Source organism: Colobus angolensis, unplaced genomic scaffold (genome assembly GCF_000951035.1).
Source record: "Colobus angolensis palliatus isolate OR3802 unplaced genomic scaffold, Cang.pa_1.0 Scaffold264, whole genome shotgun sequence".
Taxonomy (NCBI): domain Eukaryota; kingdom Metazoa; phylum Chordata; class Mammalia; order Primates; family Cercopithecidae; genus Colobus; species Colobus angolensis.
Window position 1 is genome coordinate 703,015 of NW_012115866.1, and position 23,198 is coordinate 726,212.

Genomic DNA, 23,198 nt, shown 5'->3' on the forward strand with positions numbered 1-23,198 from the left:
GGGTCAGGGACCCACTTGAGCAGGCAGTCTGTCCATTCTCAGATCTCAACCTCCAAGGTGGGGGAACCACTGTTCTCTTCAAAACTGTCAGACAGGGACTTTTACGTCTGCAGAGGTTTCTGCTGCTTTTTGTTTAGCTATGCCCTGTCCCCAGAGTTGCAGTCTACAGAGGCAGGCAGGCCTCCTTGAGCTGTGTTGGGCTCCACCCAATTTGAGGTTCCTGGAGGCTTTGTTTACCTACTTAAGCCTCAGCAATGGCGGGCCCCCCTCCCCCAGTCTCGCTGCCACCTTGCAGTTAGATCTCAGACTGCTGTGCTAGCAATGAGGGAGGCTCCGTGGGTATAGGACCCTCCGGGCCAGGTGTGGGATATAATCTCCTGGTGTGCCGTTTGCTAAGACCCTTGGTAAAGTGCTGTATTAGGGTAGGAGTTACCTGATTTTCCAGGTGTTGTTCATCTCAATTTCACTTGGCTAGGAAAAGGAATTCCCTTCCCCCTTGCGCTTCCCAGGTGAGGTGATGCCTCGCTCTGCTTCAGCTCTCGCTGGTTGGGCTGCACCCCCAGACCAGCATCGACTGTCTGACATGCCCCAGGGAGATGAACCTGGTACCTCAGTTGAAAATGCAGAAATCACCTGTCTTCTGTGTCGCTCATGCTGGGAGCTGGAGGCTGGAGCTGTTCCTATTCGGCCATCTTGGGCACCCCCCCCCATAGCCCTTTTTGGTATGTCTAAGGGAATTGTTCAGTGCAGAGACTGGATTATTTTCTTGGGCCCCACTGATTCTCTTCCCTCCCAGGTTTGTCTGTGCTGAAATGTCCACTTCTAGGATTACAGCCTAACTTGCAGTCACATAGTTCTTAATCTTTGCCTTTTCATTCTGCTAATGATTGTGCAATATGTTGCTTTCTATGCCTTTCTGTACTCAGCTGAGTTCCCAGTTTTAAAGGAGAAGTACAAGAAGACCCGTAATGGTTAGCAAGATATACAGAACACAGAGGACCTAGCAGCACACTTTTCCAGTCAGGTGAGCTGGAGCTGAAATCTCGCCTTTCCCACTGATTATGTGATCTTGGGTCAGATTGATTTACTACTTTATTTTTTCATTTATTTGTTTTCATCATGACTGGGCCTTTCTATGCTGCATGTTAGTCTTGAACCCCTGGCCTCAAGCTGTCCTCTTGCCTCATCCTCCCAAAGTGCTGGGGTTATAGGACTGAGCCACTGTGACTCGCCCAATTTGCAATTTTTAATGGTGGGTGAGGGAATCATAAGAACAACAAAGATGGTAAAGGGAATTTGAGGAGAAAACAAATAAAATAACAAGGTGAAAATAAAAACTGCCTGAGTTCTTTTTACTGACTCCCTCATAAAAAGGTGATTTTCAGATTGAATGTTTTTGCAGACATTGCCTTTCCTTCCTTACAGTGCTTATTTTTTTCAGCTCCAGGTTCAAGCTCAAAGGCCTAAAGTTTTGCAAACACCTGATGAAGAGGAAGATTTTTGAGACTATGCCAGCCTATTACATAAAGGAAACATAACCGAGAATTTTGTCTAAAGGTTTTTATTTGAAACAAAGCAAGAGCTTCTTTTCCCCACTCCAAATTAAAACACAGTGCAATAGGGGCGACATTTATTTGGCAGGACAGTTCCAACATGTGAACATCCTCCACCTTACTGCAGTTGGGGCAACTTGACTCATAAGCAGCTGTTCTTACACAAAATATTAATGTGAACTACGTGTCACACAAAAGGCAGTGGTCTTGATTGCGAATGTGGGCCAGCATGTTCTATAAATGCTGAAAGGTGGGAGGAGCACAAATAAAACCCACTCTTTAAAAAAACCAAATAATTCAAAGTAGAGTTTTCTATCCCCACTCCCTCCCCCCTCCCACCTTCTCCAATAATAACAAGTAGCATCCAGATCTGGTTTGTGTCCTGACCACTCATAAAGTGTTGCCCCATAGCACTTGCATCATTAGGGTTATGGATAATCACAGTTCATTTGCTTTGAAGAGATGTGTGTCTACTCCTTCCTCCTCTTCTTGCCTTCATGCTCATGTTCTTTGGGGTTGCTGCTGAGGGTCTTTGAGAGCCACCACGCTGTCTGGCTTCTTCCAAAAACTTGTCCAAACCAAAAGGATCTTCCTCAGACTGAACTGGTCCTTCTCATCCTCTCGGCCTTTCTGCCTGTGGTCTGAACCAGAAAACTTGTCGGGAACAAATCTAGGAAACAAGAGAAAAGACTATGAACTACTTTGTTTTCACTGGTGTAAACACTGAGACAGAGTTGTATGGCTTGATACCTGCTGGTCTTTATTCTGGCTTCTAGGTCATCACCAAACATGTCCTTGTCTAGATTTTCACTGGACCTATAAATACTCTGGGCCATATCTTTACCACCTCTGCAGGCTTGGTCATAGACATTATAAGTTTCATCTTCTCCACCTGCAAATCTACTGACCATACCCTATAGGAAGGTGAATGATATTAAATAAAAGTGTAAACATTGTTTATTAAAAGATGAATCTGACAACATTCATGTGAAGCATCAACTCTTGTTAATTTGTAGCTCAAATTTTCCACAATCTGAACTGCAAATTTTAAAAAGGTCTTCATTGGAATGCGCGTGGTGGCTCAGGCCTGTAATCCCAGCACTTTGGGAGGCTGAGGAGGGTGAATCACTTGAGGTCAGGAGTTGAAGACCAGTCTGGCCAACATGGTGAAAGCCTGGTTGTTCTCCCCACATGCAGAATCGCCCCCAGTCCTAGAGTTGGGGCTGCCACCTCTGGTTCCTTCTGGGCCGAGGTCACCGGGTGAGCCACGCACTGGCAGTGCACCCTTTACTCCTTCAGCTGCCCATGTGGCTGTGTCTGCTGCCCTTCCTTGACACTGGCTAAAGCCGAGTTTAAAAAGGCCACCTGCAGGCAAGGCATGTGCATTCTTGTAGGGGGATACACAGGACAAATGTGGCAGGGAGGGGGACAGGAGGTCTTCCTTTGGGGCCTCAGAGGGTGCATCTGTGGGTCACAGGTGAAATGATGTCTGACCACTGGCTCCCAGGGAAGGCACAAGGGTCCAGAGAAACCAGAAGGCAGGAAACAAAGTGCCAAAGGGGGTCTGGGAGGGACCACAGAGGGAGGCAGCAAAGGTGGGGCAGTGGGTGTCAGGCTCACCATGGCCTCCCAGCTCTCCAGGTCCTCCAAGATGCTCGGCATGGGCTGAGGCACCTTCTTCTCCTCCTCCTTACTGCCCAGTCCATCTCCTGTGAGGGGTGGCTAGAGGGGTGCTCAGACAACCCAACAAGGGAGGTACAGTGGGGCCCACCTCTGTCCCCCGCCTCACCGTGTAACCCTGGGCCAGCCCCTTCCCAGATAGGAATGAGCAGCTGTTCTCTATTTTCATTTTTTTTTCTAAGAGCCAATGTCTCGCTATGTGGCCCAGGCACAGTCCCACTAGCCATCAGTGCAGGAGTTCTGACCTGCTCCCTTTCTGACCTGGGCCAGTTCTCCTGTCCTTAGGCAACCTGATGGCCCCCTGCTCCCAGGAGGTCACCATATTGATACCGAACTTACTGCAGATACCGGTCGGCATAATGACCAGCTGTCTTAAAGATCTCTTCCAACTCCTCAATCCTATGCTGCTAACAGTCCCCCTTTCCTCCCGGGGCTCTCGCCTCTTCCTCTGAGTAGTCTCCCATACCTTCCCCAGGGAGAGCCATGATGCTCATCTGGGCCTGTAGCTGCTGTTTCTGCTGGCTGTTAGTTTCCAGGCGCTCCTAAGGGACCAGGAAAGAGAGTGAGAAAGCACGGAGGTTGCCAGGTTGTCCCCGTTGGGGCCCTGCCCTCAGTAACTCCCTTGCCTGAGTCTCCTGCAGCTCTTGGCGGGCCATCTCGGCCACTGTTTTGCCCTAAGCTTCCTGCTGCTGCAGCTGATCCATGAGCAAGGTCTGCAGCAGTAACTACCTTTGCAGCGCCTCCTTCTTGGAGGTCAACTGCTGAAAGGCAGCCATGTACTGCTGCAGGTGACCCAGGTACTGCTCTTGCTGCTGCTGCTGCAGACTCTGGGCCTCTTGGCTCTTCAGCTCCACCTGTAGGAAGACCCTAGGCATGAGGGCAGCTGGTGGCTGGCTTCCAAATTCTGGGCCCATTAATAGGGTAGAGAGGGCACTGTGGGGCTCTGTGGCCTGCCCAGGTCCCTGGCCCCTTGCTCCAGGCCTAAGTGACTGCCCCTACTTGCCTAGAGCCCCATGCCTCCTTCCCTAGCCTCAAATCTCACACCCTTTTCTCTCCATTTAAACTGTAGGCCACAGACTGGAGGAAAAGCAGAGGGAGACAACCACCATTTGCTAAGTGTGCTGCATGCCTGATATTTCCATGTATTATCTCATTTAATCCTCAGCACCTCTGCGAGGAAAAAGCTCACTTCCTTTTTAAGTGAAAGAAACCGAGACTTGGAGATGCAAGGTAGTTCAATGGTGAGCAGTGGAGCCGAGGCTGGAATTCAGTTTGAATCTAAGGAGGCTCTTATACCACTGTCTCTTTCCCTGTGACTGGGGGGCTCCATGCCTCCATCTGGGATGATGATGTCGAGACCTGGGAGGAACCCAGGACTACCAACCTCTAAAATTCAGAGGGCAGGAAGCAAGAAACAGTCACAGCACTGCCCTGGAGGGTGCTAGGGTCACCTGTCTCCCAGGCTGCAGCTGCCTCTGTCCTCACACCTCCCTTCCCCAGAGACTGGTGCCCTTCTTGGATGGGGTGGGAGTTACCATCTGCTTCAGCTCGGCCAGCTGCTCCTCAAGTTGGTGATTGTGGGAGAGCACATGGCTGATGGTGGTGTCGTCGTTCTGCACAGAGGACCGGCAGGCCTCCCCCCGCAGCTCCCAGAGCTTGGGTTTCCGCTCCCACAGCATCTCCTCCTGCTCCTGGTTCAGGTGACTCAAGCCCTCATTGGTTTCCACCTGGGCTTGGAGCTGTCCTGCCAGACTCTACAGCTCCTTCCGCAGGTGCTTGACCTCGGCTTGTAGCTGCTGCTCCACCTCTGAGGGTCCTGTTGGGGGCTCCAGGTGTAGGGGTTCAGCTTAGAAAGGAAGTGGACAATAAGGGCCTCTGGATTCTCAAAAAATCCTCCTCTTGGTGCACAGCTCCTCTCAGGCTCCCCAAACTTGGCCTCCCTGCTAATGATTCCTTGCTCCTGATGGTAGCCAATCTTCTAAGCCACTTTCAGATAGCACTGTGGGTGGCTGACAATGGGCACTCCTCCCTCTTTGCTGATGGGGACACTGAGGCTCATGGAGATGACAAGACTTGCTGTCTTCTGGCACAGACCTCTCTCCCTCTGCCTCAAAGCCCTTCCATGCACCCACCTCCCTGGGGCATTTAAGCTGCCCCCACAGCCCTCTGATGCCAGTCCTGCTTCAAGGTCACCCCAGCCCCAGCTCACCCATCTGGTTCTTCAGTTTGGCCAAGCTTGTCTCCAGCTCCTGTACCTGATGCATGTCATGCTTCTTCTCCTTCATGTGCGAACACAATGTGCCCAAAGCACAGGGGGAAAGGGCCCTGGAGAGAGGGGCTGGTGGCTGGACAGGCTACCATCTCCCTCTCTGCCCACACCTCCACAAAGCCCAGACCCATGACCACCTCTGGCTGTGTTCCTCCCATTGCACAGATGCTCAGAACGATCAAGCAACCTCTCTAAGGCAGGGCCTGAAGGGTCAGGTCTCACCTGCTCCAACATCTCCTGCATCCTCTGCCACACATGGCATGCTCTCCATGGAGATACTCAGCGTACTCATCTCTCCATTTGTTGATACTGCAGCCACTCTTTCACCTGAAAGAATCGACACAGAAGTTAGGAAGGGCTGTCACTAGTCCTCACCTACTCCTGGCCACCTGGGGTCATCATCCTTCCATGTCCCTCCCTCTGCAAAGTCTCATGTGCCCCAGGTATGCTTCCAGCTGTGCCTGCTCCTCCATGGCCTGCTGTAACTCCTAGTTAGCATCTGGGGCTTTGCAGCAGCTAGACAACTGGATGGTAAAGCGGGAGAAGTTTCAATCTGGACAGCCTGGACGGTTCCACACAGTGCCTTTAAAAGTGCTAGGGCTAGGCTCAATGTATGACTCAGTCAATAAAGATCTCTGTCAAATTGCTTTGCTTTAGAAACAAAAAATTAAATAATTTTAAAGAGATCTCAGGCCGGGTATGGTGGCTCATGCCTGTAATCCCAAAATTTTGGAAGGCTGAGGCAGGTGGATTCCTTGAGCTTAGGAGTTCCAGACCAGCCTGGGCAACATGGAAAAGCCCCGTTCCTACAGATACAAAAATCAGCCAGGTGCAGTGGCATGCACCTGTGGTCCCAGCTACTTGAGAGGCTGAGGCAGGAGAATAACTTGAGTCTGGGAGGTGGAGGTTGCAGTGAGCCAAGATAGCACCACCAAACTCTAGCCTAGGTCACAGAGCGAGACCTCATCTCAAAAAAAAAAAAAAAAAAAAAAAAAAAAAAAAAAAAAAAAAAATCACAACTCTCTATTATTACCAGGAAATAGTGAAAGTGTTGGCTTGAACCTCAGAAGGAAAAAAACAGACTCATGAGCTAGCCATATAAATGTAATCTATAAAATAATGATTTTCATCCATGATGCTTTAAGAAAAAAAATTTTAAGCCCTAACCTTGAGATTCTGACTCCCCAGGTCTACGGCAGGACCTCAATTTGTAGATTTTTAACAGTCTTTAGGGGATCCTATGGCAGGAGCAGAACAAGGACTCAAATATTTCAGCTCTTGGCTGGAGCCTCCCCATACCTGGCATGATCCCTAGGTCATGGCCCCAACTGGATGGGGCTCCCACCACCCCAGTGCTGCAGTAGTCCCTCCAGGTGTTCAAGAACCTCTGGCATACAGCAGGTATGTTTCCTTCTGTAGGTCCAAAGCCAGGGATACCATATGTTCTGCCTTGATATGAAACAATGACATGCAGGTAAAACACATAAATCTCCTTCCTACTCCTACCCTCCATCCAAAGTGTTTTATTTTTATGAGTTAAATAAGAAAATGAGCGGCAATCAGAGATTTCATCTAAAATGTATATTTACAGGTATCAGTTCTCATCCATCCTGATCTCATCCAATATCACTTAAATTCTCTTACATGTAAAGTTTTAGAAAAGGATCTTCACAGTGTAAGACTCAGGTACCCTAGGAGTTCTATAATAAAACACCAAGTAGATCAGAATGTCCAAACTTACTAGAGAAAAAAAGTGGAATCACTGGCTGTATTTTCAAGTTGCATTCAACAGGAAATTTAAGTTTTGAATTTTTTCCACCTTGAACCAGGGAAGCGGAGGTTGTGGTGAGCTGAGATGGTGCCATTGCACTCCAGCCTGGGCAACAAGAGCAAAACTCTGCCTTAAAGAAAAAAATTACTCAGAAAAAAACGAATGATTTCTAACAGAAAATGGGCAATGGAGACAAGGGAACTTCCTCCAAGAATAAAAATGGCCAATGAGCATATGAGAAAGATTCAAAAGCACTAGAAATCAAAGAAATGTCATGAAAACAATGAGATTTTCTGCTTAAAGACCAGGAAAGAGAACAAATGGAAGGGGAACCTGGAGCTCTGTCCCTGTTGGTGGGAGTATAAACTCAACCAATTTTCCTGCAGGATAATTTGAACATTTCTATTAAAAACACAAACTGTTTTATGTCATTTTCCTCCAGAAATTCTTCTCCTATGAATTCCAAAATTTTGGAGCAAGTCCACAAATGCTTGCTCAAGTCTATTAAAAATGTATATAGAAGAAATTTCACCTCTGGGGTGGCAATGATTCACTTAATATACAGCCAGCTATTAAAAATGATGATGCCAGGATATATTTCTGCCATAGAAACCTGCCCAAAATATAGTAAGTGACAAAAGACTATATATTATGATTCTACTTTTTAAAATGTTTATATGCATACAAAAGTGTAAAAAGCAACAAACCAGAATGTTTTGAGTGTCAAAATTAAAGATTTTTCTTTATATTTTTTCATCCAAATGATTACAAAAGAATGTGATTTCCTTTGTAATCAGGGAGAAGTGTTATTTTCATTTATTTATATTTATATATTTTTTCTTTTTCTTCTTTTTTCTCCTGTATGTTTTCCATGTAGGCTAGAGAGCTTGAATCTCTGCCTCTTGAGGTCAGTCCATTTTTGGGATGTGTAGTACACAAAGCTGTCCCATCTTCCTTTTATTTTTCATTTTTATTTTATCTATTTACTTATTTTTTGTTCTGAAATGGAGTCTCACTCTGTTGCCCAGGCTGGAGTGCAGTGGCATGATCTCAGCTCACTGCAACCTCTACCTCCCAGGTTCAGGTGATTCTCCTGCCTTAGCCTCCCTGGTAGCTGGGATGATTGGCGCCCGCCACCATGCCTGGCTAATTTTTTTTAATTTTTAGTAGATACGGGGTTTCACCATGTTGGCCAGGCTGGTCACAAACTCCTGAGCTCAGGTGATCCATCCACTTAGGCCTCCCAAAGTGCTGGTATTACAGGTGTGAGCCACCACGTCCAGCTGAGATGTTGACTTAGGTTTTTTTCTCCTCTCTACCCTTCCCTGACATTGTAGCCAGCAGCAGCTCCAAACTTCACTGCTGCTGGGGAGGATGTAGTAGAGGGGAAGGACAGAGGAGGGGGAGCTGCAGGGGGACCCTGACCCTCTCCCATGACATTTCCTGCCACCCGCAGCAACAGTGTGGTGTGTTTGGGTGATCCCAGGCCTGCCACGGAACAGAAACAATGGCTAGAAAAGATGGATGTCTCAGTGGTGGCCGAGGTGGAAGGATGACTGAGGTGTCTCTCTACACCCTAATCCCCTGACTTCACATAGAACACAGAACTGAGGCACACCTGACTGCCCAGGAAAGGGGCCTTGAGTTCAGAAACTCAAGTGTTGCATTTAAAATCAAGGAATTTAAGATGAAATTCCTCATGCACTGCATTCTGGACTGGGATTCAAGGTGCCATGGATGGGGTACCTCCCAGTGCTGGGGTTTTGTGTGCAGCACTTTGTATCCATTCTCTCTGACCTCCCAACAGGCCACTGAAGGAGACATTACCACTCTTATTTCACAGTGAGGTCAGAGGCTACAGGGAGGTCATGGGGGAGAAGGAGAAGCAGGTACCTGAGTCTGAGGTTGGGACCCGCTCCACCTCTCACTCTGAGGGCAGTGCTGAGCAGCTCCCTAAGAGGCAGGGACCAGAGCTAGAGGAGTGGAGATAGTTACACACCCTCCTGGGGCTGCTATGCCATTGCTGGAACCTTCTCTATGGAGAGTACCGAGTATCTCTACCTGTAACACTTTCCCTGGCTGGAATCCTGTAATTGCCACAGTGGCTGGAGATCCAGGAAGGCAGGGCAGGAGCACCGTGTCCCCTTCCCAGCAGGTGCAAAGGAGGCTGGGGGGTGAGGCACAAGCCAGTGGGAGGGTGAGGGGCAGGACGGGTGCATGTGAGCCTCTATTGACTGCTTGCTGCCTCGGCTGGAAGGTCAGGACCCAATGTCTATTACAGGTTAAATTACAGAAGTATTTAGGATTTTGGATTTTTTCAGATTTTGGAATTTGAAAATCTGAAATCCAAAATGCTCCAATGAGCATTTCCTTTGAACCTGGCCTTCAAACATATCGGCACTCAAACAGTTTTGGATTTTGAAGCATTTCAGATTTTGGATTTTTGGATGAGGGATGCTGTATTATCTTCTGAATGAGGCCACTCATTTAGGAAAGCCCAGAGTTTGGGGACATGGAGCTGCAGGCCAAAGAGGTGATTTCTGAGGTGGCTTCCAGTGCAGAAGGGCCTACAGAGTGGTTTAAGGCAAGCCACAAAATAGGAAACCCAATATTTAGCTAATGGAACACTGATAAAACCTGCTTAAGATGTCTGTCTCTACTAATTCAAATGGAGCCAAGCCAATGCATTCTTATTATTTTAAAAAGACACCAGTCCCTCTGCAAAAGCACTGACTGAATTGTATCATGAATCATCGGTGGTGGTTTTTTTAGGGATGTGAAGAAGGTGTTTTCACAATAGATCGCACGACACTCTATCTTCCAAATCTCTAAACATTTATCTCCCCAGCCCAGTCCCCTCCATAGTTGTCCAAATCCTCCCCTCTTTTCTCTTGTCTCCAAAACTCAAAACCGTGTTCTGACTTTCTGTATCCCACCCCCCACCTTCTTGGACCACCTGGGAAGACCCCTGGTTCCCCAGGGTGTCCACTTCTCCCCTCCTGGGATCCCCCATCTTTCCTCAAATGAACCAGTTTAGCCTCTCTTAGTTTCTCCAACTCTGCGTCTCAACCTTTCTTCCTTCACTACACAATAATGTCCAGGAGGCCAAGAGCTCACAAGCCAGGGACCCTCTCTTTCCAGAAGGGAGGAGAGAGGTGACTACAAATATTTGGTTATGGTTTTCTTCCCTGCCATGCCTGTTTCCATGGGCAGTGCTGAGTCCCAGTCCTGGCAGACCTCAGAACCAGGCTCTCAAGAGCTGGGGCAAGTGGGGCCTAGGGAGCCTCTGGGTTGAGGACCTTGCAATCCCACTCTGCAGCTGCCCTGTCCCAACCTCTATCCCTTCCCTCCTGTGCCCCCAGGCCTACCCTGTCCTGCCTCAGCCTGCCCAGGAAGGCCTCTGCTTGAGGCCTCCAGGAGGCTCACCCTGGAGCAGGCATTATGATGGGGACTGCCACATCCCACCTGCAGAGTCTGCCTGGGGCTTTGAACCATCCAGGAAGCTCATGCGGTCAGGGCTGGCCCCAGGCCTAGTGGTGGGGTAGGCAGGCCAAGTCTGAGCCCTCCCCAGTGCTGCCTCCATCCCCAGGCCTGGCTTCCTCTGGCACCCAGTCCTGCAGGTCCCACCCACCCTGTGATCTGCCAGGTCAGGGGACTGCTGCTATGGCATTAGAGGGTTAGAGCTGCAGAGGGCCCTGGAATTGATTAGCCGAGTCTACCTCCCATGCCTCAGGATGGGGATGTTAAGGCCTAAAGCAAGTCAGGACCATCATCCATAAGAGAGCACATAACTTTGGACAGAATGAGCTAGAACTCTGGTCTCCGAACTTCCATGCTAGTGTTTTCCCCATAACACATAGGGATTCCATCATTCCTAGCTGGGCTCATTGGCTCACGCCTGTAATCCAAACACTTTTGGTTCTGAGGTGGGAGGATTGTTTGAGACCAGGAGCTTGAGACAAGCCTGGGCAGCAATTTGAGACCCTGTCTCTATAAAAAATCAAAAAATTAGCCAGGCATGGTGGTGCATATCTGTAGTCTCAGCTACTTGGGAGGCTGAGGCAGGGGGATTGTTTGAGCCCAGGACTTCAGGGCTGCAGTGAGCTGTGATTGAGCCACTGCACTCCAGCCTGGGTGACAGAGCAGGACCCTCTCTCTGAAATTATAATAACAGTAATTTCTAAACTATGGAGGTGAGTGGAGAGTGGGTGCTGTTGAAATTAATGGAATTGAAAGTGTAGATTATGGGTTCTCCTATGGTTATTTGCATTTTAAGTGGAACATGAAGTTCAAACATCTTGACACGCAGGCAAATCCACAGAGACAGAAAGCAGATGAGTGGCAACCGGTGCGTGGGGAAGGTGCGGAATTGGAAGTGGCTGCTTCACGGGTGTGGGGTTTCTTCTGGAGTGATGAAAAGGTCCTGCAATGATTAGTGGTGATGGTTACACAGCACTGTGAGTGTACTTAATGCCGCTGAATCGTACACTTGAAAATGGTTGAAGTAGTAAGTTTTATGTTTCATATATTTCACCGCAATTAGAAAAGAAATCTCCCTGACTCAAATACATAAAACTTGTATAGAAAAAGGTCTCACTGCTGGGAGTCTGTTTTGCTTCTTCCCCTCTCTCTCTGTCCCTCCCTCATCCAGTCTAAGAGGGGAGCTACACATAGCGTAGACAGTGTCTGAGAATCCACTCCAGGACAGCATCCCGAGAAACGAGACAGAACCAAATGATAAAAGGAGTTGTTCCTGGAAAAACATCCTGGAATAGGGGAGGGAGCACAGGTCAAGCCACAGGGAAGGGTATGTGACAGCTGCTTTACTGCACAGGGTACCACTGAATGCTGCGGTGGTTCTTGACTTCACTTTTTAAAAATTATTTTTATTTAATTAATTAATTAATTTAGTTTGAGACGGGGTCTGTTGTCCAGGCTGGAGTGCAGTGGCGCGATCTCAGCTCACTGAAATCTCTGCCTCCGGGTTCAAGTGACTCTCCTTCCTCAGCCTCCTGAGTAGCTGGAATTACAGGTACGTGCCACCATGCCCAGGTAACTTTTGTATTTTTAGTAGAGATGGGGTTTCGCCATGTTGGCCACGTTGGTCTTGAACTCCTGACCTCAAGTGATCCTCCTGTCTCAGCCTCCGAAAATGCTGGGATTACAGGTGTGAACCACCTCGCCTGGCCCTGAGTTTACTTTTTTTTTTTTTAAGACTCCACATATGAGTGAGATTGTGGGCTATTTGTCTATGTGTGCCTGGCTTATTTCATGCAACGTGGTGTCCTCCAGGTTCATCCATGTGGTTCCAAATGACAGGATTTTGTTCTTTTTATGGCTGAATAGTACTTCATTGCATATATGAAATGATCCATGCATGAGGGGATAGATGTGCTATCTCCCTGATTTGATCATTACGAAGCACATCTGTATTGAAACATCAAATTGTACCCATTTTAAGTACAATGACAATGTGTCCATTTTTAAAAAGCTGGCTCACTGTGGAGACCAGTAAAGGCTTTCACAGCTGCAAGGGAGATCACAGACTATGGAGCAGGCTGAGGGCTCCAGGGCCTGGGCCCCTGGCACTCACCACTGTACTTCCCAGGCACAATCCTCCCTCTCTTTAATGTCAGGCATTCCCTCTCCCCTTCCTGAAGGTCCTGCATCAAGCCTGCCTCCTCCTTCCTCATCCAAACTACATGCTGTGTTTTCACTCCTTGTCAGAAAATTACTTAGGCCATGAAGATCTGTATACATTTGCCAGTTTTCTGAAAAGGTTTTCATATCAGGCAGTTTCCCACAGGGTTGGAGTCTCAACACACTGAAATGATAAATTATGCTGGGTGCAGTGGTTCATGCCTGTAATCCCAGCACTTTGGGAGGCCGAGATCAGGAGTCTGAGACCAGCCTGGCCAACATGGTGAAACCCCACCTCTACTAAAAATACAAAAATTAGCCAGGCATGGTGCGCACCTGTAATCCCAGCTACTCCAGAGGCTGAGACAGGAGAACTGCTTGAACTCGGGAGGTAGAGGTCGCAGTGAGCAGAGATCACGCCACTGCACTGCAGCCTGGGTGACAGAGCAAGGCTTCATCTCAAAAAAAAAAAAAAGAAAAGAAAAGAAAAGAAAAAACTTAAAAAATAAATGGTAAATTATTTTTTCCTTACTTCCTTTACTGAACTTATAGGGCCTAGCACCATGTTCTGCACACTTGAGTCCATCATCTGGCAGATGCTGGTCCTTCACCTGGTCTGGGGCTCTGAGCACTCGCCCCACAGTGCTGACCTGGCAGTGCTCACCAGGGTGGGAGGGAGTTGGTGCTACTCTGCTTGGAGTGCTCTTGTAGGTATGTGTTAGATCTGTGGTCTGAGGCATGTTAGGAGCCTAGAATAATTTCCCAATGGGAAGAACTAAAAGTCCCCACAAGAGAACAGAGCTTGCCCATCTACTGAGGAGTAGTCCTCCAGGGTCCTTTCCTGACCCTGCTGAGCTGCCAACTCCCTCCTCGCCCATCCCTCCCGTTCCTCTTTCTCCTCCTCCTCAGCTCTCAAGGCTTAACCATCAGGTTAAACATAACCCCCACAAGGTGAACCCAAATGAACACCCAGAGCTGTCAGACACAGACTATTGCATGAATAGGCTCATAGCAACCCTTCAACCCACACACAGGGCAGCCTTATCCCAAGCATGCGCTTTGTAAACACATACTTCCCAGGGGCGGACAGGGAGTCTGGGTTCCGGGCTCAGCTTAAGTGCTGATCAAGGTATAATCTTAGTCCCTCTTCTCTCCAGACCTTGGTTTTCCAGCTGTACGATGAGAGCACTGGACTCAATGAACCTGCGTTTCCTTTCAGCTGGAGTGTCCATGTTCACAAAGTTGTTCTTGGTGTCACTCAAACAGCTGCTCCTGCCTCCCCAGCCCCACCCACACACATGCCCATAACCACACATGTGTGGTTAGAGTGGGAATGAGGAGGTGTGGGAGGGCATCCCCCTCAGAAACTGCTGGCCCTGAAGTCCCGGGCAGTGCAGGGAGCAGTGGGCAAGCATCCACTTCACCCCAGAGGCTGCTCCTGGCTTTGCCAGACCTGACCTCAGAGGAGTTGGTCACATGGGGGTGTTTTATCCCTGAGACTCACAGAGACACGTAAAACATCAAGTGGGGAGTAGGGGTGAGGCCTACAGAGGGGAAGGAACTTGCTGAGGCCTCCACAGTGAAGAGGGCACCTCCAGCGCCTGGCCTCCAGAAGGTCCTCAGGCCTGAGCCCCTCTGTAGCACCAACACAGGGCAGTGCTGGGCCACTACCCCTCCCCCCGCCCACTTCCCTGAGGTACGGCTAATGGGTCAACTGTCCTGGTCCAGGGACATTTTTAGACAGCAACATTTTGCTCTGAAGGTGACTTTCCTGTGGCTGCTGTAACAAATTGAAACACCTGGTTGGCTTAAAATGCCAGAAATTTGCTCATAGTTCTAGAGGCCAGAAGTCTGACAGCAAGGTGCTGGCAGGGCCACGTTTCCTCAAAATGTGCTGTGGCAGGGCCCCTCCTTGCCTCTTCCAGTTCCTGCGGGCCCCAGACATTCCTTGGCTCACGGCTGCATTGCTCCCGCCTCTGCCTCTGTCTTCAAGGGGTCTTTTTTTCTGTCTCCTATAAAGATACTTGCTGGATTCAGGTCTCACTCAGATAATCTTATCTTGAGATCCTTGATTACATCTACAGTAACGCCAGATTCACAGGGTATCGGGGCTAGGAAATGGACATATCTTTTTTGGGGGCCACCGTTCAACTCTTAACATATACCACTGCATTATCCCATGCCCCCACATTGCCAGCCATACTCTGTTGTTTGTTCCTGCTTTGTGGTAACAATAACAGCAATAGCAATACTAACTGATAACATTAATTGAGTGCTTACTATGTGCCAGGCACCATGATAAGCCCTTAACATATTAACTCATTTAATTGTCACCACAACCCTGTGAGGTGGTTACTATTCTCTCCAAACTACAGTTAAGGAGATGAGGGTCAGAGAGGAAAATGTTGATCACAGGTGAAAATACAGAACTCAACTCTTGGGATCCCAGAGTTCAGAGTGGACAAGACAAAAGTAAGAGACAGAGGACCTATCCCTGGGGTTGGAGAGCGGGAGGACCAAGGAAGGTAGTGGAGGAACTCAGGCCAGCACCACTCCGCCCCTTTTAGCTGTGTCACCCCAGGCTGGGGTGATGCATCACACACCCTGTGGACACTGGGGCTACAGCTGATACATGGTCCTGCCACATGGTGCTGAGAATCTTGGGAGAGAGAGATGGAAACCAAACAGTTGCATAAATTAAGGCAAAAATTGCAAATGGGATACAGAGCACAAACGAGCCTATAAAACCTTAGACCAAGGAAGAGCTTCCTGAGGCAGAAACGTCCAAGCTCAGAAGTAACCAGGCAGAAGAGGAAGGGAGGAGTGTTTTGGGCAAAGGGAATAGTATCTGCAAAGACTGCATGGCCAGAGGAGGCATGATGAGTTTGAAGACTTGAAAGAAGGCCTGGGTGGCTGGAACTTAGAAGAGGCTTCCTAGGTGGTGAGGAGGTGAGGGGTGGAGCCAACCATGTCAGGCAGGCTCTGGGGGCCCAAGAGTGGTAAGAAGCCAGATTTTAGAGAAAAAAAAACAGGTCCCTAGGGAGACAGAAAATGCTTTCTATTCTTCCTGGACACCAAGAAACAAAGCACAAGTTACATCCTCAGCAGCTGCCCACTTCTCCGGTCCTGGATGGGACACCCTGCTCCACTGCAAAGAGCTCAGTCTGGCCCTGCCTATGCAGCACAACAGGGCAAAGCGAGGCTTAAGCCCAGGAAAGGTTGGGATGGGCTCCTTAAGCTAAATCACAGGTGCTTTGTTTTTTAACACTTGCCTGAAGGACTTAGGTGACTGATGGGTGAGCAAGAGGAAAGTTGTTTGGATTCTTGGGTGAACATTTAGGCAATTTCCATATTCCATGTATGAGTGCCACTGCAATGCATATTGATGCATTCATTTTGCACATCGGATTATTTCTTCAGGATCCATTTCTAGAAATAAAATTTCTGGTGCAAACAGATGGGACATTTTTAGGGCTGTGGCCCTACAGAACAGTTGTTCCAGTTTACAGCCCCAGCAGTGGATGAGTGTCTGTTTACTTAAACTTTCCCCTGTCCAGCTGTCATTATGACCATGTCTTTCTGATCTCTGCCGATTCAGCAGGCAAAAAGAGGTATCTTGTGGTTTTAGTTGCATTTCTCATTCTTCTCCTCCTCCCTCCTCTTCCTCCTCCTTCCTCTCCCCTCCTGCTTCCTCCTCCTGTGGTTTTAGCTGCATTTCCTCCTCCTCTTTCCTTCCTTTCCCCTCCTCCTTCTTCCTCCTCTTGTGGTTTTAGTTGGATTTCCTTCTCCTCCTTCCTCCCACCTCCTCCTTCTTCCTCCTGTGTCTTTAGTTGCATTTCCTCCCGTTACATTTTCTCCTCCCTCCCCTTCTCCCCCTACTTCTCCCTCCCTCACCCTCCTCCTCTTCCTCCTCCTCTTATGGCTTTAGTTGCATCTCCTCCTCTTCCTCCTCCTCCTTTTTCCTCCTCCTCCTCCTCTTCCTTCTTCTTCTCCTCCTCCTCTTTCTGTTTCTCCTCCTCTTCCTCCTCCTTCTCCTCTTTTCCCTCTTCTTCCTCTTCTTCTCTTTCTAAGACAGGGTCTCGCTCTGTCACCCAGGCTGGAGTACAGTGGTGCAATCTCGGCTCACTGCAGCCTGGACTCAAGCCATCCTCCTTCCTCAGCCTCTGGAATAGCTGGGACTACAGGTGTGCAACATGATGCCCAGCTAATTAAAGTTTTTTTGTTTTTTGAGGGCTGGGCACAGTGGCTTACACCTATAATCCCAACACTTGGGGAGGCCAAGTGGGGTGGCTTGCTTGATTCCAGGAGTTCAAGACCAGCATGGGCAACATGGAGAAATCCCATTTCTACTAAAAATACAAAAATTAGCTTGGCATGATGGCATGCATCTGTAGTCCCAGATACTTGGGAGGCTGAGTCAGGAGGATCACTTGAGCCTGGGAGGCAAAGGTTGCAGTGAGCTGTGATTGTGCCAGTGTATCTCAGCCTGGGCAACAGAGTGAGATTGTTTCAAATTTTTTTTTTTTTTTTTGGTAGATATAGGCTTTTGTTTTGCTGCCCAAGCTGGCATTAGAATCCAGGCTTCAAGTGATCCTCCCACCTCAGCCTCCCAAAGTGCTAGGATTACAGGCATGAGCCACCACAACTGGCTGCATTTCTTTTATTACTCTCATGGTTATGAATGGTTTCATATATTTACTGGTCATTTCTACTTGTTTTTAAGTTATATACCTATGCCCTGTGCCCACTCCTATTGGGAAGATGTCTTTTTCCTATTGATTTGTACTGATATTAACCCTCTGTCTGACATACATTCAATTCTCCCGATTTATCATTTGCTTATGAATTTTGTTTCTGAGATTTTTGCATCATAAAGAAATCTTTTTGTGATTGCGTTTCCAAGCTTTCCTTTATGGTTTCTGATTTCCATGTTAAACTTAGGATGGCCTCCCTCGCATTGACATTATACAAATGTTTTCCCTACTTTGTTCTCTCATCTTTTTGGTATCCCTTTTCACTTTTGTTTTTTGTTTTTTTTTAGATGGACTTTTGCTCTTGTTGCCCAGGCTGGAGTGTAGTGGCACAATCTTGGCTCCCCGCCTCCTGGGTTTAAGTGACTCTCCTGCCTCAGTGGCACAATCTTGGCTCCCCGCCTCCTGAGTTCAAGTGGTTCTCCTGCCTCAGCCTCCCGAGTTGCTGGGATTACAGGTGCATGTGCCACCACATCTGGCTGATTTTGTGTTTTTAGTAGAGACAGGGTTTTGCCATGTTTACCAGGCTGGTCTCAAACTCCTCACCTGAGGTGATCTGCTCGCCTCATCCTCCCAAAGTGCTGGGATTATAGGCGTGGGCTACCACGGCCAGCTAAAAAACTATTTTTCTGAGGACTTTTCCACACATATAGCATGATTATTTTCTGAGCAACCAAGATATTTCACAATTTTAAGTCTTGTAGTTAAGAATGGAGCTAAAAAAAAAAAAGCCTACTCTCCACAAAATGGTCCCATCCCATTATTTTTTCTCTCTCATTATTCCCTACTTCTGGAAATGTTATCAGCTCTACTCAGGATGCTGCAATCACAGGCCTGCACTCCTGGAGTAGAAAACTTACATGGTAATAAAAATGAGAAATTAAAAAAAAAAACTTACATAGGAAACAGTTATGGATATAAAGAAAGTATAAAAACAGTAAGGGTCTGGGTGTGGTAGTGCTCACCTCTAATCCCAGCACATTGGGAGGCCGAGGCAGATGGATCCCTTGGGGCCAGGAGTTTGAGACCAGCCTGGGCAATATGGCAAAACCCTGTCTCTACTAAAAATTCAAAAAAATTAGCTGGGCATGAGGGTACGTGTCTGTAATCTCAGTTACTCTGGAGGGCTGAGGCATGAGAATCACTTGAACCCAGGAGGCAGAGGTTGCGCTGAGCTGAGATCGCACCATCGCACTCCAGGAGAGTGGGCGAGACTCTGTCTCAGAAACATAAAGAAAACAGCAAGAAGGAAATAGGGGGATCCAGGCCTTTGTTTCCAGAACAGAGGGACCTGGGCTGGGCACAGAATCTCAGAGCATTAGGAAACAGGCTGTGGACCCCTAATCAACTGCATCATTGGCAGATAAAAAGCCGAATACTCAACTGCAGGACTCCTCTACACTGTGCCCCGCACAGTACCACTCAGTGTCTCCCCTGAGCCGGCAAGGTGAATCACAGCACCTGGACAGACCTGACTGACCAACTGGGGTCAAGTGTGATGACTGAACAGCTCTCTAACAGCAGCCAGGGTGCTCTGTCTCAGTGTCCCCACTACCTGACATGCTCACCCCCAACAGGATCTGGTTCCATCTGCCCTGCTTCTCTGCAGGCAAGTTAGATATGGAGGAAATGCCAAATCACAGCCAAAGGAGGTCATCTCCTAGCCCCATGTACCCCCAGGCCCTGCCCCACCCCAGGCTTCCTGCGCTCCTGAAAGGTGCTCTTTGAGTTCATAATGCTGGCCATGACCTCACCACTCCCCCTGCCTTCCCAGCTCCTCATGTGGTTGAACGTTACCAACTTTAATCTTCAAGCCAGCCTCAAATGCCACCTCCACCAGCCTCGAGTCCATTTGGAACCAACCTACCCCTGAGCTGAGCATTTGGAATGTTCCAAAATTCTCTCTTGCCTCCTTCACAGGAGTCTGCCTCCCTCAGTGTGCAGCCTACCTTGTTCATCTATTTGCTAAAACTTCGACTAAAAATAAATTTTAAAATGATTACATGTTGAGGTTAAAGAAGTAGAACTAAAATTCTAGACAACAATAACATGGAAGATAGGAGAGGATAATCCAGAGCTAAAATATTCTTTTTTATATATTTATTTATTTTTTTCAGATGGAGTCTCGCTCTGTCAACTAGGCTGGAGTGCAGTGGTGCAATCTCCGCTCACTGCCACCTCTGCCTCCTGGGTTTAAGTGATTCTCCTGCCTCAGCCTCCTGAGTATCTGGGATTACAGGTGCCCACCACCATGCCCAGCTAATTTTTTCCATTTTTAATGGAGATGGGGTTTTGGTCATGTTGGTCGGGCTGATCTTGAACTCCTGACGTCAAATGATCCACCTGCCTCAGCCTCCCAAACTTCTGGGATTACAGTCGTGAGCCACTGCGCCCAGCTGCAGAACTAAAACATTATAATATCCTAATATTTTCTTTGTCATCCATACATGTTAAAATTTTGAGATTATTTTTTATTTTTACATTTGTGTTATTTTTTATTTATTTATTTTTTAGAGACAAGATCTTGTTCTGTTGTCTAGACTGGAGTGCAGTGGTGAGATCTTGCCTCATTGTAGTCTGTAAGGTTGATCCTCCTGCCTCAGCCTCTTGAGGAGTTGGGACTACAGGTGTGTGTCATCACACCCAGCTACTTTTTGTAATTTTTGTAGAGATGGGGTTTTGTCATGTTGCCCAGACTGGTCTCGAACTCCTGGGCTCAAACCATCTGCGCACCTCAGCCTCCCAAAGTGCTGGGTTTACAGGTGTGAGCCAGCACTTCCATTCTAAAATTAAAGATAAGAAAAAAAAATCTGTAACTTCCTAAATGGTTATGGGAAAATAGAGGGAATAAAGAAAACATGATACCCTCCCTTTTCCAAAAAAGGGCTAGGAAGCAAAAAGTATAAGTAGAAATACACAAATCACAGGGAATATAGGTATCTATGAAATAGAAAACTATATAGAAGTCAAAACAAACTAATCAGATCTATATGTATCAATACACACAAGTCTCAGAAACATTGTACTGAGTTTATAAAATAAGCTGCAAAAGGATATCGTAGTATGGGACCAGTTTGTAAATTTAAAAAATGACATAAAACAGTGTTATATATTGTTTATAGATACAAATATATGTAGCCAAATTATAAATGCAAGAATACACACCGACCTAATGCTAGTGTTTATCTCCAGAGAAGATGAGAGACAGGAGGAATGGGAGAGAGACATGAAAGTAATTGCATTTTTTTTGAGACAGGGTCTCACACCATCACTCTAGCTGGAGTGCAGTGGCACAATCTCAGCTCACTGCAACCTCCACCTCCCAGGTTCAAATGATTCTTGTGCTTTAGCCTCCCGAGTAACTGGGATTATCAGCTCTACTCAGGATGCTGCAATCACAGGCCTGCACTCCTGGAGTAGAAAACTTACATGGTAATAAAAATGAGAAATTAAAAAAAAACTTACATGGGAAACACTATGGATATAGAGAAGGTGTAAAAACAGCAAGGGTCTGGGCTTGCTGGTGCTCACCTGTAATCCCAGCATATTGGGATGCTGAGGCAGGTGGATCACTTGGGGCCAGGAGTTTGAGACCAGCCAGGGCAACATGGCAAAACCCTGTCTCTACTAAAAATTCAAAAAAATTAGCTGGGCATGAGGGTACATGTCTGTAATCTCAGCTACTCTGGAGGGCTGAGGCATGAGAATCACTTGAACCCAGGAGGCAGAGGCTGCACTGAGCTGAGATCGCACCATCGCATTCCAGGAGAGTGGGCGAGACTCTGTCTCAGAAATATAAAGAAAACGGCAAGAAGGAAATATGAGGATCCGGGCCTTTGTATATGCCACCACTCCTGGCTAATTTTTGTATTTTCTGTTTTTAGTGGAGACTGGATTTCACCATGTTGGCCAGATTGGTCTCCAACTCCTGACCTCAAGTGATCTGCCTGCCTCGGCCTCCCTAAGTGCTGGGATCACAGGCATGAGTCACCGCACCTGGCCTACGAGAGTGATCTTAACTGTATCTGCAATTTTTTTCCTTAAAAAACAAAAAATAACTTTTAAACAACATATAACTAAAAGTTACTGTGTTACATCTGGATTGACCACAAATGGGTGTCTGTTATATTTATTTCTGGATTTTTCTGTGCATTTAAAGTATTTAATAATTAAATCTCTGTATTTTCTATTTCTTAATTGCATTTTTCTAAGGACGTAGAGATGATGCAGTCCTGCTTTCACAGGTGCTGGCTGAAGTGAGATGCTGGTTATTTGTGAGCCTAGGGTCCCTCCCAGTTTCATGCTCTGCCCTGCTCTGCTGAGTCCAGTGGACTGCACTGTCCAGGCTTTCTTCCCAGCTGGCTTTCGGGTTTAGCCAGCGGGAGGCTCTGTGGGAAGATGGGAGGGTGGGATTCAACAGAGGTCAGGGTAGCTCTTCCCAGCTCTCTTTTTGCTTTGGCATGCTATATCTGGCTGTAGCTGCATCCTAGGTACGACTCTTACTCACTGGGCTCACTGTTTCCTTCCCTTGTCCCAATAGGCCCTGGAAGCAGGGAGGGTGGTAATAGCTTCTCAGCACTGCTAGTCTCTAGGTGTCCTACCATACCTTGTTTGTTACCTTGTACAGTCCAGAAACTCTGTGAATAGTCCCTTCATGAAAGACTTTTCATTTGAACCATCTGGGATGACACAAGAAACACTGTGAAAAGTAAAAACTGCTTTTGTTTGTTTGTTTCAGAACTCCTTTGCTGTGGATGAGAAGATTGACTAGGTGACTTGCTCCAAGTTCAAAGCCTATTTGCATAAAACAAATGACTTGTTTGTTTGTTTGTTTTGTTTTGTTTTGAGACAGGGTCTTGCTCTGTCGCTCAGGTTGGAGTGCAGTGGCGCAATCATGGGTCACTGCAGCCTTGACCTCCTGGGCTCAGATGATTCTCCCGCCTCAGCTTCCTGAGTAGCTGGGACCCCACAGGTGTGCGCCACCATGCCCAGCCAGTATTTTAAAATTACTTTTGTAGAGACGGCATCTACCTATGTTGCCCAGGCTGGTCTTGAACTCCTGATGTCAAGCAATCCTCCTGCCTTGACCTTCCAAAGTGCTGAGGTTACAGGTGTGAGCCACCGTGCCTGGTCACAACTTGACTTGAGAACACATGGTTGACAACATCTTGATGAAAAGGGATATGGCTGGTCAGGCATGGTGGTTCACACCTGTAATCCCAGCACTTCGGGAGGCTGAGGCCCGTGGATCACCTGAGGTCAGGAGTTCAAGTCCAGCCTGGCCAGTATGGCGAAACCCAGTCTCTACTAAAAATTCAAAAATTAGCCGGGCGTGGTGGTGGGCGCCTATAGTTCCAGCTACTTGGGAGGTTGAGGCAGGAGAATTGCTTGAACCCAGGAGTCGGAGGTTGCAGTGAGCTGAGATTACACCAGCCTGGGTGACAAAGTGAGACTCTGTCTCAAAAAAAAAAAAAAAAGGGATATGGGGCCAGGCATAGTGGCTCCTGCCTGCAATCCCAGCACTTTGGGAGGCC

General features: G+C 47.7%; 1 pseudogene; it reads right to left on the reverse strand.

Annotated features, from left to right (window-relative positions):
* Positions 1-4,912, reverse strand: part of LOC105515598 — a 71,798-nt pseudogene extending 66,886 nt beyond the window's left edge.
* Positions 4,913-23,198: the final 18,286 nt, after the last annotated feature.